Here is a 13,499-nt window from a genome sequence, read left to right on the forward strand (position 1 = left end):
TGGGGAGCAATTTTATCTGGACATTGGAGGCATCCAGCCTTCTCTGTATCAGACAGAAACATTCAATCCAATGAGATAAATGCAAACACTGCAAAACATTCTCTATGTATCATCAGAATACAGAGCAACATAAGTTATAAAAAAATGCTGAACAAAGTCTGAAGTACTACCGCTGTCAAAATGCTGACATTGATTTTATTCACTTCTTGAGATCTAAATTGGGAAATCAAAAAGGATCGGATTGAACACAGGTCTTTATGATATACTATAATCAAAGACAATATAGGACTAGGACTACAATGCATAATGGAAGATCTCGAAGGAGAGAATTTGCTGATTCTGGGATGGAGGAATGAGTTGCCATTATCAGAATGAGTTTTGTTCTACAACTTAGTGATTTATTACTCATGTTGCCAATTCACAGATCATTGTCACGTCACTCAGACAAAGAAATCTGAAGCTTTGTAAAGAATAAATAAAGAAAAGACCCAAACCCACAACATTATGTGCAAATAAAGAGAAAACTAATTTGCTATCAAATGGCTTTTATTTTCACTTAAATACAGAGGCACAAAGAAGCAGTTCTTCCCTGTGGTTATATATAAAAGCAGAGTTGCTTAAAAAATTTAAGAAATTAGCTTTCTTAGAGAAACGTATTTATAGAGAAGTCAAAATGGAGTTGATGAGCTCAAGTTTGGAAGGTACGCTTCCTTTGTCAGATGATTCCCCTGTTAATTAACGCACTAGGTCCGGGGTCAATAAACTGGCTCAGGGAGAGATCTGACTGACCTGCAGCCTGGTTCTGTACTTCCCCAGGGCTGAGTGGTTTTGACATTTGTAATTGGCTGAAAACAGTTTTTTAAAGAATAGTATTTCTTGATGTGTGAAATTACATGAAACTCAGAATTCAAGAGTCATGAATAAAGTTTTGTAGGAACACAGCCACACCCATGTGCTTACGGATTGTCCATGGTGGCTTTCATGCTAACAGCGGAGGTGAGTAGTTGTGAGAGACCATATGGCCTGAAAAGCTTAAAACGTTTATTATCTGGCCCTTTATGAAAAAAGTTCAGCAACCCCTATATTATATTATGAATGACATATGTATTTAAACCCAGAAAGAGTACTCGTTTAGGTAGAGGCTGGGACTTCATGTGACTTTACATCTGAAAAAAATTATCCTGTGCAGATACACAGATACACTTATCTCCGTTCACATACATATGGGACAGCTACAGATGACCTGTAAGGACAGCTAATACAGCTCATGGATGCTTTTGATGGAAGAGTGAATTCGCATATTACTTGGAGAGCTACTTATGAGAGGAGATTATAATTTGGAACACAGCCTTTTTTTTTTTTACTTTGTTCTCTTTATGACTGGAATAGATGGGCTGCATTTGACTGAGCTATTTCATAAAATTCTAGACCTGTACAGCAAGAAGGAATACCAAGTTTTGGTCTTTCCAAATTTAAATATATTGAATGTAACCAGTACCAATGAGAACCTAATTATTCTTAGAAACTTGCAACATTAACAAAAATGTGCAGCCTCCTTGGCACCGTCTCACTCTCATATCCCAGAATACATGCTAGGTTGTATGTTTTCTGATACTTGAGGAATAGCCAGAGAGAAAATGGAGCATGCACAGGAAAATATATCATTGAATTTTCTGGTTATGGCTTTTTTTTTTATTTTAGACAACTCAAGCGTAAATGTAATCCTGACCTTTAAATACTCACACTATGATGTGTGAAAAATATACAATGCAAGCAATAAACAACCAGCCAAGCATTATATTTCTAATTCAGTCTGCTACTGTCTTAGAGCATGTTGATTTGCTAAATATAATTTGTAGCATTGCTATTGGGCAGAAGGCCACTGCCCAGAAACAGGCTCTCTAATTAAAACTGTCCCATAAAATCTCTTTCATAAAGAAACAAATACATTTAAAAAATTTTTACTTGTATGCATGAATGATTCTGAGAATAAAAACTAGTGCAATGTAATATATAAATCAGTGAATAATATGGAATGTCAAGCTATTTTTATTGGAATTTTATCAGGTTGGGATATTGCAATGTCTTCTTGGTACCTAATAACTTAAGAGGCAAGTGACCTTGGGAAACAAGGAAGAGAAGCACTCTATTGTTCATAAGGTTTGGAAGGAGGTTTATGCCCGCAGGGTTTTGCACAAAGTGCTCCTAGAGAGCATTTCTTCTGTCACAGACCGTGTGGTTGACTACCAAAAAGGCTACAAATTCTTCCCATCTCTGTAGGTACGCCCTCTGTTAAAGAGAAAACCAAAAGCCCAAAATGGCATCACTTGTGCTATAGCTTATGATACCAAATCTAGATTTAATACCTGACCTAATTGCTGTTTCGACCTCTCCCAGAAACAGTTTTAATCAACCAGTCTGGAATTTTCTGGTCAAACACTTGTAAGGTAATCTGTCAGATGGGCCTTCTCCGCTCTCCGGGAAAGAAGAGGCAGTATGCATGATACAAACCCTTGTTCCCTCTCCCTACAAGAAGTTGTCCTGTTCTAAAAATAATCCTTTATTTCCTTTTCATTAATAGCTCCCTTGCTCCACTCTTCTTCCTATAAAAACCTTGCATTTTGTACAAGCCCTAGGAGCGCCCTTCTATTACTAGATGTGATGCTGCCCTATTCATGAATCACTTAATAAAGCCAATTAGATCTTCAAATTTACTCAGTTGAATTTTGTTCTTTAATAGCCCTTTATGAGTTAACTTTGCTGCTCCTCTCATCAAGAGGTGGAATCTATTTTCCCACCTCTTGCATCTGGACTTGGCTATGGGTCAGTAGCAAATATGAAACAAACAGAATCTTGATTAGCCCCTACCCTTTGGAGTTTGCCATCTCTAGGTGCTCTTTGCAACCCTGAGTCCACCATGTGAAGAACCCCAGGCTAGCCTATTGGACTCCATAAAGCAAAGACGAACCTTCCCAGCTGAGGCTCCTTAGCCCAACCAAGTGAGCTACCAGACAAGTGAGTGAGATCATACTAGGCAGCCCAGACCAGAAGAACCTCTCAGCTGGCCCACAGAATTAGGAGAATTAATAAGTGCTTATTATTTTAAGCTACTAAATGTTGGAGTGGCTTGTTGTGCAGCAAAAGCTAGAGTAGGTGCCGGGGTAGTGGACTCTGAGTGGTTCCTGCGTTTAGGGTCCAATCACAGTACCCTTGCCCAGAATATGCCTGACTGCGAGGCCCATTATTTTCAAGTCCAGTGAAAGCTGCTGGGCTACATGCTGATTGCTAGGACTTATTTATGGGGTCCAGGGTTACCCTAGGTAAAATGGGGTAACGAAAAATCTTAGGGGACCTTTTTGGGCTGGCATCCACCTCTCTGAAGGGTCTTATAAATTCTGATTCCTTTGCTTTTCCTGCTGGTCTGCTGAAATGGCTCAAGTCCATGAAGTTGGGGAAGCCCCTAGAAATCCCCCACCAGTTGAGAGTTTTTTTTTTTACTCCATAGCCTCTAAGGGTCCTCTGACATTTACATATGTCCTGACTCTAGTGAGAATCTTTGAAATAGTCACAGAAGCTCCAAAGACAAGGACAAGGACAGACATCCACACTATAGCCTCAAGAGGTGGGATGGTGCCAGACTCTCTGAAGGCAAACTGTATTCATGAAGCAGGGGTTTGGCACTCCTCAGAGGAGAGGCGATCTCATTGATGGCCCAGGTTCTACTTCATTCCCGACAAAATAAATAACTTCACTTTTCTGGATCTCAGTTTCCCAATCTATGAAGTGGGAAGAACTGAGTTGAATGGTGTTTACTGTCTTTGCTGAATTTAGCAGTCTTTCGGAATTTTCTCCCAGACTTTGGACCATGTCCTTTTCCATCCCTCACTTCTTTTGACTCTGTACTGTCATCCCCTCACCCGGAGTTGTGATTTTGAGAGAGAAGTTAGCCTGACCCACTTCAGGATAAAGATAAGGGCCATGCACACAGATTCTACTCAGAGGTTATCTAACTGATGTTAAATGACTTCTCTCAGGGGGATTTTAGTGCAGGTCTGGCTGAAAAGAACTTAGTAGAGTAATTGTTGAAAGTGGGAGAGGGACCAGCCCAAGAAGAAGCCTGGGAAGAAGGTTTGATCTGTTATGCTCCTTGTAAATAATTTCCCATTCATAGATGATCTCTGTCTCTCTCTGTCTCTCTGTGTCTCTGTCTCCCCAACTGATCAACCGGTTATTGCAACAGCAGGCAAAGCCTCCAACCTGTCAGTTTACTTAATTCATTTTCCTCTGTGAGTTCTGTTTTCTTAACAAAGTCATGGTTTCCATGTGGCATCAATAGACTACTCTCAGTTAACATACAAGGGTTTTGTTTTGTTTTGTTTAATGGCGTAAGGGAGTAAGGGAGTCAAAAAACCAACAATTAAAAACATCGCAATTTAGCTCAGGGCTTAAGTATGTTATACTGACTGCTTACAAACCAGTTCCTGTACAGAACCTACCAATGGCTTCCCAATAGCCCGAAAGTCGCTTTTGGATGTCCTTTCTGCTGACTTCAACTCCCACCACTCTCTCCATCACTCAGCCCTACTTGCTGTTCCTAGGATATACCAAGATTGTTCCCACCTCACGGACTTTGCCCTGGCTATTATTCCCTATGCCTGAAATCCTCTGAACCCAGGTCTCCTTGTGATTTACTGCTCTACTGGGAACCAGGACTTTTCGAGTTCTCCAGGATATTCTAATGTGCAGCCAGGGCTGAGAATAACTGAGCTAGAGTGTCATTTAAAATCAAAGCTCCTCGGACTTAAATATGGGTGTAAACCACCTGGGAATGTTATTCCAATATAGATTTTGATTCAGGAGTGGGGAAAGGTTCGAGACTCTGCATTTCTAGCTCCCAGGTGATGCTCATCTCTCATCTCTATGGTGAGTTCCTTAAGACCAGAGAATATACCCCAATTTATGCCAACTGTGAAATAGGCACCCTGTGAACATCTGCTGACTGAAAGCTTCGCAGTTGCTGCAGCTTTCATTTATGGCCCCATGACACCACCAGTAGGCTCTGGTGACCTAAAATAAGATGAGATATGTTACTTAATCAAGATATCAGGCTCTGTAATGTATATATGGATGTTATAAAAGGACTTTATATTGGATAAGTATTTTGTATTAAACTCTTACATTCTAGAGCCATAACGATTTTATTCTGGACCAAGAATGAAGCTTTAATCTCTCCTGCTATGATAAAATGGGATCTTGTTCTTTAAATCCTTCCTATGGCTATTATTATCCCATCAGTTTTGCTTGGTTTGACATGCAGTGAGGTAGACTTCAGCCAGAGAGATTTTCTGAGGGAAAAAATGGGAAAGTAAAGATACTGCTTTCCTTTTGGTCTCCAATATCCTCTGTATGATCATAAATAGCACTGATTCCTGACATCCATACCACATAACTAGATTTCCAAGTCTTGGTTCTGTCAACAACTTCATCAATTGCTGTTATAGCATTTTCCTCTGAAGTCTTCTTTGTGCCACTTTATATATCTTCCCTGCCTAGAGTGTCCTCAACCAAAAGACATCCCTTAGGCACTCCATTTAGTCACCCGTTAAATCCGAAGTGAGGTTGCTGCTGGTCTTGCCCCATCTTGCACCAGCAGAGAAGAGAATCTAATTTCAGGGGCTGCATCTTCTCTCTTCCCTAGAGGATAAGAGAATGGAATTTCTTCTTAATGAGGTTAACAGGAATATTGTGGTTTCAGGGTTTGCTGACAGGCTAAAGATTTATCTTCTCCATTCTTTTTCTTGACTCTGAAGAGAATTGCAGGCATGGAATCTGTAGTGCCTCTGGGTCACTTGGTAATTTAAAATTGATGACTTGGAAAGAGAATGGAGATAAAGACGCTGTCCTAGGATGTGTCCTTTTATAGAGTGGCATTGTAATTTGGGGAACAATGTTCTCTCATGCAACTTGTTTGAAAAAAAATCATAGTGGTTTAGGAATGCACTTTGATCAATGAGTTAATCAGCCATACAGTCATGGCCACCCTTCCTGAGTAGAGAGACAAAGATGTACAATTTACTGATCACAAAAGGGGAGCGTGAGGTTGCTAATTAAAATCTTTAAAGTACAATAGTGTATGCTTCCATCCTGCAATGCTCAGAACCAGACAAAAGTACTATGCTGTCAGAAGTCAAAACAGCTGTCACCTTGGGGTGGGGGTTAGTGACTGGCAGGAAGCATAATGGTTGCTATTTGGGGTTGTGGTAATGTTCAATTTCTTGATTCTTTTACTTGGGTGTGTTTCATTGAGTATACTCTTATGATTTGTGCACTTTTTTGGTATACCATACTTCATTAACAAGTTTACGAAAAAGTATCTGCCAAATATAAGTACTTTTTTAAATCAAGTTTTCTGTTTATGAATACCTCGTAAGTTCAAGAAGTAGGTATCTGAAAATGTATTTGAAAATCAGTTGTTTGATTAAAGGACAGATCCCCCCTCCTCCAAAGTCCACATTTTCCCTCTCGGACTTTAGTGCTCTGTGTGAGTGTTATTCCTGTTCATGATTCTAACAGCTTTGCTTTGATCGTGCTTAATGCTGGAAAAGCCATGACTTGCAAGGAGCTATAACCTTAACAGTCTTTTTTATTTCACTGACGAATTATATGTTAGATACATGCTTGTATTGAAATGTGCAGCTTTCCATCAGTTGTTAGTCGCTGAAAGGCTCCAGATCTCCGTGACAGGCTCACTATCAACACCTGCAGGACAAAACAAGGGACCCTTGCCATCAAGCCTAGTGCTTCCTGGATACTAATGAAGTCTCCACACAGTGGAGCAGGCTTTGCTTACCAAGTTAAGGAATGAACCAAAACGTGCAGACAAATTAATACTGGTACCTGCTTTATTCCCTAAGAATAAAGCAGATAGACTAAATGAATACTTGTTGTTGTTGTTTTTCTCCTGTTGTAAATTTATTTATTTAATTTCTGGGATGTGTACACCTTCATATGACTCATGAATCACAAAGTACAAAATAATATACAGGCAATGGTATTTCTCCCACCTCTGCCCTCCGTCAGTCAGTGTTCACTCCCCGCATCACTGTTGATGGTGTCTTTGTATCTTGCAGAGACTATTAGTATATATGCAAATAAAATTTGAAAATATCAACAAGAGGATTCTATGAGGCTTCTCGGATCACTAATAAATCCCTGTTTTAGGACCTTGCCACTCAAAATGTGGTCCGCAGATCAGCAGCATGAGCATCACTTTGGAGCTGGTTAGAAATGCAGACTCTCAGGTCCCAGCCCAGACCCACAAACCAGAATCTGTGTTTTAACAAGATCTCCTGGGGACTCATAACACCTTAAAGTGTGAGAAACAATGCTTTAGGGGAAAGAGACCTTAAGGAGTGTCAAGGTGGTGGGTTACAAAGGTACCCAACTTATCCCCAAGGAGTTCTTTGTTCTCTGGAGGGAAAGTTAATTCATTGTATTCTCATTATCCTTGTCACAATGTTCTCAGAGGTTTTACTCTTGTGAATGTATGAAATGATGTGCAATTGTCTGGGACAGATATTTATGGCTTTCTGAATGCTTGCCTCTGTCTCCTCTATCTATAGTATTTTAGGACTTTTGCCTGAGCATGTCTGGACCAGAATGTTGGTGACATGGCCCCAACAACGAGTTGGTTGACCCCAAGCCTGCCTATCAGGAGAATTTGGTGAGTTGCTGTCTTCCTAGTCATCTTTCCACAAACTCCTTATCTTGCTGTTCCCCCTTCCACACTCCACACCACACATATTGCTGACCTCTACTTGCCTTCCTTTATGCCTTGGTCCAGGGTTCTCAGTTGGAGGTAGCACCAGAGTTCTTCCCAGCCACCATCTTTATCAACCTTTATCATTGATCTGGGTAGTTCCTCTTGGGTTCAGGAATCCTATGCACAGACCTCAGACATATTGTCCTGTTCCAACCCGAGGATCTGGAACCACAGAGTTATCAATATGAGAAACAAAGGAAAAAAATTGCTTTAAAATTCTCATTGCTTTTTAGAATAAAAACATAATGATACTGTTTTTGACTTTTAGTGAAGAAATTGCAAGTGTTGGTTACCTCTTACATTGACACATGACCTTCTTTTTGCTAGTTGAGTCTGTTGGTGAGAGACATTTTTTGCACTGGTGTATCCTGGTATCTCCAAGAAGGGACATAGTGAAACCTGACACTTTCTCACTTCCTTTCCTCTACTTTTCCAAGTTCTTTCCTCAAGAGATGTAGATATTACACAGAAAACACTGTTATGCGACTTATCCGTTCACTTCTATTCTAGATTTCCTGTAAGTCACAGTCCAATGCTGAGGACTTTTTCTAATGATTTAAAACATTTAAAGAAGTTTATTGTGGTAAGAACACTTGACATGAAATTTAGTCTTTTAACAAATTTTTAAGTATACAATATGTTATTATTGACTATAGGTATAATGTTGTATATCAGACCTCTAGAGCTAATTCATCTTGCCTAACTGAAACTTTATGCCTGTCAAATGGGTTTTTGTTAAATTATAATATAATGGCAAAAAAATGCACATATAATAAGTATAAAGCTCAGTGAGGTTTCAAAAACTGATTACAGCCATGAAACCAGAACCCAGATGAAAAAACAGAACGTGTCCAGCACCTCAGAAGCGCCTCACGTCTCCTGCGTAGCTACCACATGCCTCCATGGGTAACCACTACCTTGACTCTAAACAGCATATTAAACTAACATTTGTATGCTTTATGTAAGTGGCAGCCTACGGTATGTATTCTTGCATCTGGGTTCTTTCCCTTGATATTATGCTCGTGAGATCCAACTGTATTGTGTGTAAAGTTGGAGATCATTCTCATTGCTGTATTATTTATCCATTTTCCTCTTGATGATTGTTTGGTGGTTTCCAGTTGGGGCTATTATGACTAGCACTGCTATGAAAATTCTTGCACATGTCTCTTCACGAAAATACATAAGCTATTCTGTTGGGTACATACCGAAGGTGAAAACTGCTAGATGCCACTGCTTTTTAATGTATCAAGGCTAATGAGAAGCAAGGTATGTGATTAGGCAAGTATGTGTGCATTCAGACACCCAGGTATAAGAATAGGAGCCAAAATCTTTTCTCCCCCATGTGAAAAAAGAACTTTCTGCCTACCAGCAATTTCTGAGCTCCTGCCTTTTCCCAGCTTTCCAAGGATGCAGTGTTGATTGCTTTAGTTTATTTTATGATTTTAATGAGATCAGCCTACTGCTGCAATCGCTTTTCCAAGCATGACACATCCTGGCTCCATAGTGAGAATTGAGTCAATTTTCAGCTGTGTGCCAGCAGCAGCTAAAAAATTGCTATTCATGATTTTCTGCTTTAGAATCTCTATTCTTGAGGGTAAATAGTGGAGGCAGGACAAACCGTAAGCAGAGGAGGTGGTCGTCTGCATGCTGTTGTTGGAAGCTCTGCCTGGCCCTTAAATAGCTCTGCCATAAATACCCTCTTCGTAGAAGACCTAGAACCCCTACCATGGTTAAAAGCTAGTGAGTGTTTTAGCTTAGACCACCGAGGCAAAGGAGATGCCTCTGGAAGGCTACTGCTGAAATGTATTGTTTTCCTACAGGGAGAGGGAGGATATTTAACTGTTTCCCATAGGGTTAATAAGTCATAAACTTGGCAGTCAAGAGAAGTCAGTGCTTGGGGTGCAGGAAGAGAGGGTTTTACGGAGGCAGCAAGGCTAGGAGACTGCAGCAGTGGAGACTTTAGGGAAGGAAAGGAATCTTGGACCAGTGGTAAGAAGAGCCTAGGCCTGGAGGGAATGCATGGGGAGGCCCACTGGACCCTGGAACAGGGCCACATAGCCGGAGGTGAGCAGTGAGTGAGCGAAAGTTCAACTGTATTTGAAGCTGCTCCCAGTGCTAGCATCACCGCCTCAGCTCCACCTCAGATCTTCAGGCTTTAGATTCTCATAGGAGCAGCGGTCCCTGGTGCCTAAATGGTTGGGGACTGCTGCCCTAGAAGGCAGAGCTGGGCTTAAGAGAACACTCAGAAGCAATGTGTCTGCTGAGAAGCCACTTGGATCCTTGATGACTTGCACCTCAGATTCTCTGACTTCAGCTGAGGAATTAAAAAAAAAATGTTGATCCTTACGTTTCAAAATCTTTGCTGTTTGTACTTTCCTTATTATGCTAATCTTATTTGAATATATTTTAGTGATTTCTTGTGGGAGAGGGTAATGAGGTCATAATTTGATGCTCTATTCTCAGCTAGTCTGTTCGAGTTATTTTCTGTTAAATTTATAATATTTTTCTCTATATTCATACATATATATTATATATACATACAAGAATGTTGTGTGTGTATATACATATATAGTGTTTGAGATCATTAAGTTCTATCATAATGGTGATTTTCAGGGAGAAGAGACACATTCTTAGAGACTCACCCATATTGAACAGACTTAAAACATCTTTGTTGGTTTTCTGATTATAAAATAATGCGTACTCATGACAAATTCAAAATTTACAGAAATAAAGTAGAAAGTGAAAGCCCTCTATACCTGGAGTGTATGTTAAAGATGCAGCAGGAGTTAGGGATGTTTATTGCTCACATTTTTTGACAATAAAGGGAATATTTTTAAAAGAAGTATTCTGACTACTTCTTAAACAACAACATCAAATACATGTATTAAGTACATTCTCTAGTGCAAATGTCCTGCTTGTCCATGGAATGTGGTGGGTCTTCTGAGGAACAGAGCTTTTTTCTGGCTCCTTCTCTACCTTCCACTAAGATTTATGAGGCAAAGAGAAAGACTACATAATGAGACAAGTCCACACATGCAAAGAAACTTTAAAAAATTAAAAACTTATAATATTGTCCACGAAAGATTGCACAAGAATATTCATGATTTTTACTCTTATCTAGGAAAATAGATAAACAAATTGTGCTGTATTCATACAATGGAAAACTTCTCAGCAATGAAAAGGAACAAGTTACTAGTCATACAAAATTATGAGTAAATCTCAAGAATGTTTTGTTGAGCAAAAGAAGCCATAATTAAAAATATATACTATATGATTCAATCCATGTGCAGTTCTAAAACAGTCTAGCCTAATCTATGGTGATAAAGATCAGAACAGTGGTTGACTGGGTGGGGGTTGGGAGTGGGGGTGGAGGAGAGTGGGTAGGGATTAGCTACAAGCAACACAAGGGACTTCCTGGGATAATGGAAATGTTCCATATCTCAAATGAAGTGGTGTTTTCATGGGCGTATACATTTGAAAAAATTCATCATTGCATCTTCTTATGACATGTGCCTTTTATTGCATATAAATTATACTTCAGCAAAAATAATTTTAAAAGAATCTCATAGTATGTGAGAGGAGGCATGTAGCATATAACTCTGCTGTCTGAGTTATGCTCCCTATTTCAGCCACTGCTGTTGGAGACAGTACAGATTTGCCTCTCACTGCTGCTTCCATCTTCTTCCCCATGCCTTCTCCAATACCAGAAACATGCCGAAACCAAACTAAAGCACTGTCCGTGAGTAACCATCCCTGGGGCCACACTCAAGCAATGAGAATCAAGAACCCATGGATAAATAACTCCCACTTGTCAGTGGACAGTTCTAAAAGGTCTTCTATAGGCTGTTCAGTGGTCTTGGTGGAACCCAGTTCCTGTAAGCTGAACAAAGCTAGTTCTCCTTCCCCATCTTACGCTCCCTTAACCTTCACTCCTGCATTTTGGGATCCCCTCCCAAATTAATGACTTGCACCCCTTTCTCAAACGCTGCTTTCTGAGAATCCCAGACTATGAAAGGCACCACACTGGGCAGGAGAAGTTGTTATGGTCCCTGTGCCAACATTTTCCTGCTTCCTTATTCCTCTCTCTCCTTTCCTTTCCTTTAAACACTTTTTGTGACTATACTTTAGGAGAAATAGAGGGGAAGGAAGATGACTTAGAGGAAGGTTAGTAAGAGAAATCTAAGACAGGAGAAAGAGGAAAGGAGAAATAATTTCATATATGTATATATTCCCCATTAAAGTGTTATCGTGGGGGCAATCTGAACTCTTGGTGTTGCCCCAGTAGTACTGGAGATTCTCAGTTCTTTTCACTGATGAAGAAATGAATTCCAATTCAGCGACAGTTATAAGAGGTAAGATTTGTTAAAAGTATATTTTAGAAGGAGATGGGCCATGCTAAGAAAGGCTGTAGCCCTGTGGAATTTGGGAGGTGAAAAGATAAAAGACACAGTAACCTCAAGGGAGGAGCGAGTTTTCAGTGAAGAGGGCTGTAATAGTGCAGAAGTGGGTAGGTCTGTTTATATTAGGGCCCCGAGGCATGGTTGCAAAGGTGTTCCTAGGTGATTGGTATGTGAGATCATTTTGATTGATAACTTGGTTGCTATATAACTCCCTGCCTACTGCGCATGTTCTTACCAAGAATGCAGTCTGTTATAATTAGATTCATGAACTTCCAGGCATAGGAATTATGTTATAATGATGGTATAATGAGGCTGAAGTTGTGGGCAGGTCAAGGTAGTACCTTCTGTGTAAGCATCTGTGGCCAGATTAAACCAAATATAGGCTTATGGCCCTCCAGTCCTTTGTATCTCGGGATGCAGGAGTGATCCTTTAACTGCAAATGGGGTGTTCTTTGTGGGGGGTCTCTGGGTTGGCTCTGGGCTGGGCCTTTGCTCCTTCGTTTCCCTGTTGCTCATGTCTGACTAACTACTTAACAAAAGCACTTTAATCTAATTTTAGAACATTTTCATCACCCCAAAAGAAAACTTTATACCATTAGTAGTAACTCTCCTATTCATTCACTTGCCCCTGCTCTTTACCGCCCAGCCTCTGGCAATCACTAATCTGCTTTTTGTCTATATGGATTTGTCGATTCTGGACATTTCATATAAATTTTGTTTAGCCAAAAGAAACAACCCAGCACCCGTCAAAAGATGAATGGATAAACAAATTGTAGTCTATAGGTACAATGGAATATTATCTGACCATGAAAAGCAATGAAGCTCTCGTACATGCTACAACATGAATAGACCTTGAAAATATTATAATAAATGAAAGAAGCCAGTCATGAAAAGACCACATGATGTGCTGTCTCATTTATATGAAATGCCTATTTATTTGGGTTGTTTCCACCTTCTGGCTAGTGTGAATAGTGTGGTATGAACTTTTGTATACAAACTTTTGTTTAAACACCTGCTTTTAGCTCTTTGGCGGTATACTCCTAGATATGGAATTGTTGAGTCATTTGGTAGTTGAGTCAATTGGGAGCTCTGTGTTTAGCTTTTTGAGGAAACCACCAGACTGTTTTACAAAGTGGCTGTACCATTTTACAGTCCCACCAGCAATATATGAACACTTTGATTTATACATTGCCTTTTTCAAACCTGCTCTTTCCTCAAGCTTTTTCTCAACATTTATGAGAAATACACACACACACACATATATACATTCATATATG

General features: G+C 39.9%; 1 long non-coding RNA gene across 4 annotated transcripts in view; it reads left to right on the top strand.

The window, feature by feature from the left end:
• LOC118607791 overlaps positions 1 to 13,499 on the top strand; it is a 221,594-nt gene that overhangs the window by 188,561 nt on the left and 19,534 nt on the right. For 3 of the 4 annotated variants that reach the window (XR_004952825.1, XR_004952827.1, XR_004952826.1), the window contains exon 4: positions 7,623 to 7,723. This is a non-coding gene — a long non-coding RNA (uncharacterized LOC118607791). Of the gene's footprint in view, positions 1 to 7,622; positions 7,724 to 8,635; positions 8,759 to 13,499 lie in introns of those variants that run through there. The other variant, XR_004952828.1, reaches the window with a different exon arrangement.

This window comes from Rousettus aegyptiacus, unplaced genomic scaffold (genome assembly GCF_014176215.1).
Source record: "Rousettus aegyptiacus isolate mRouAeg1 unplaced genomic scaffold, mRouAeg1.p scaffold_m13_p_9, whole genome shotgun sequence".
Taxonomy (NCBI): Eukaryota; Metazoa; Chordata; class Mammalia; order Chiroptera; family Pteropodidae; genus Rousettus; species Rousettus aegyptiacus.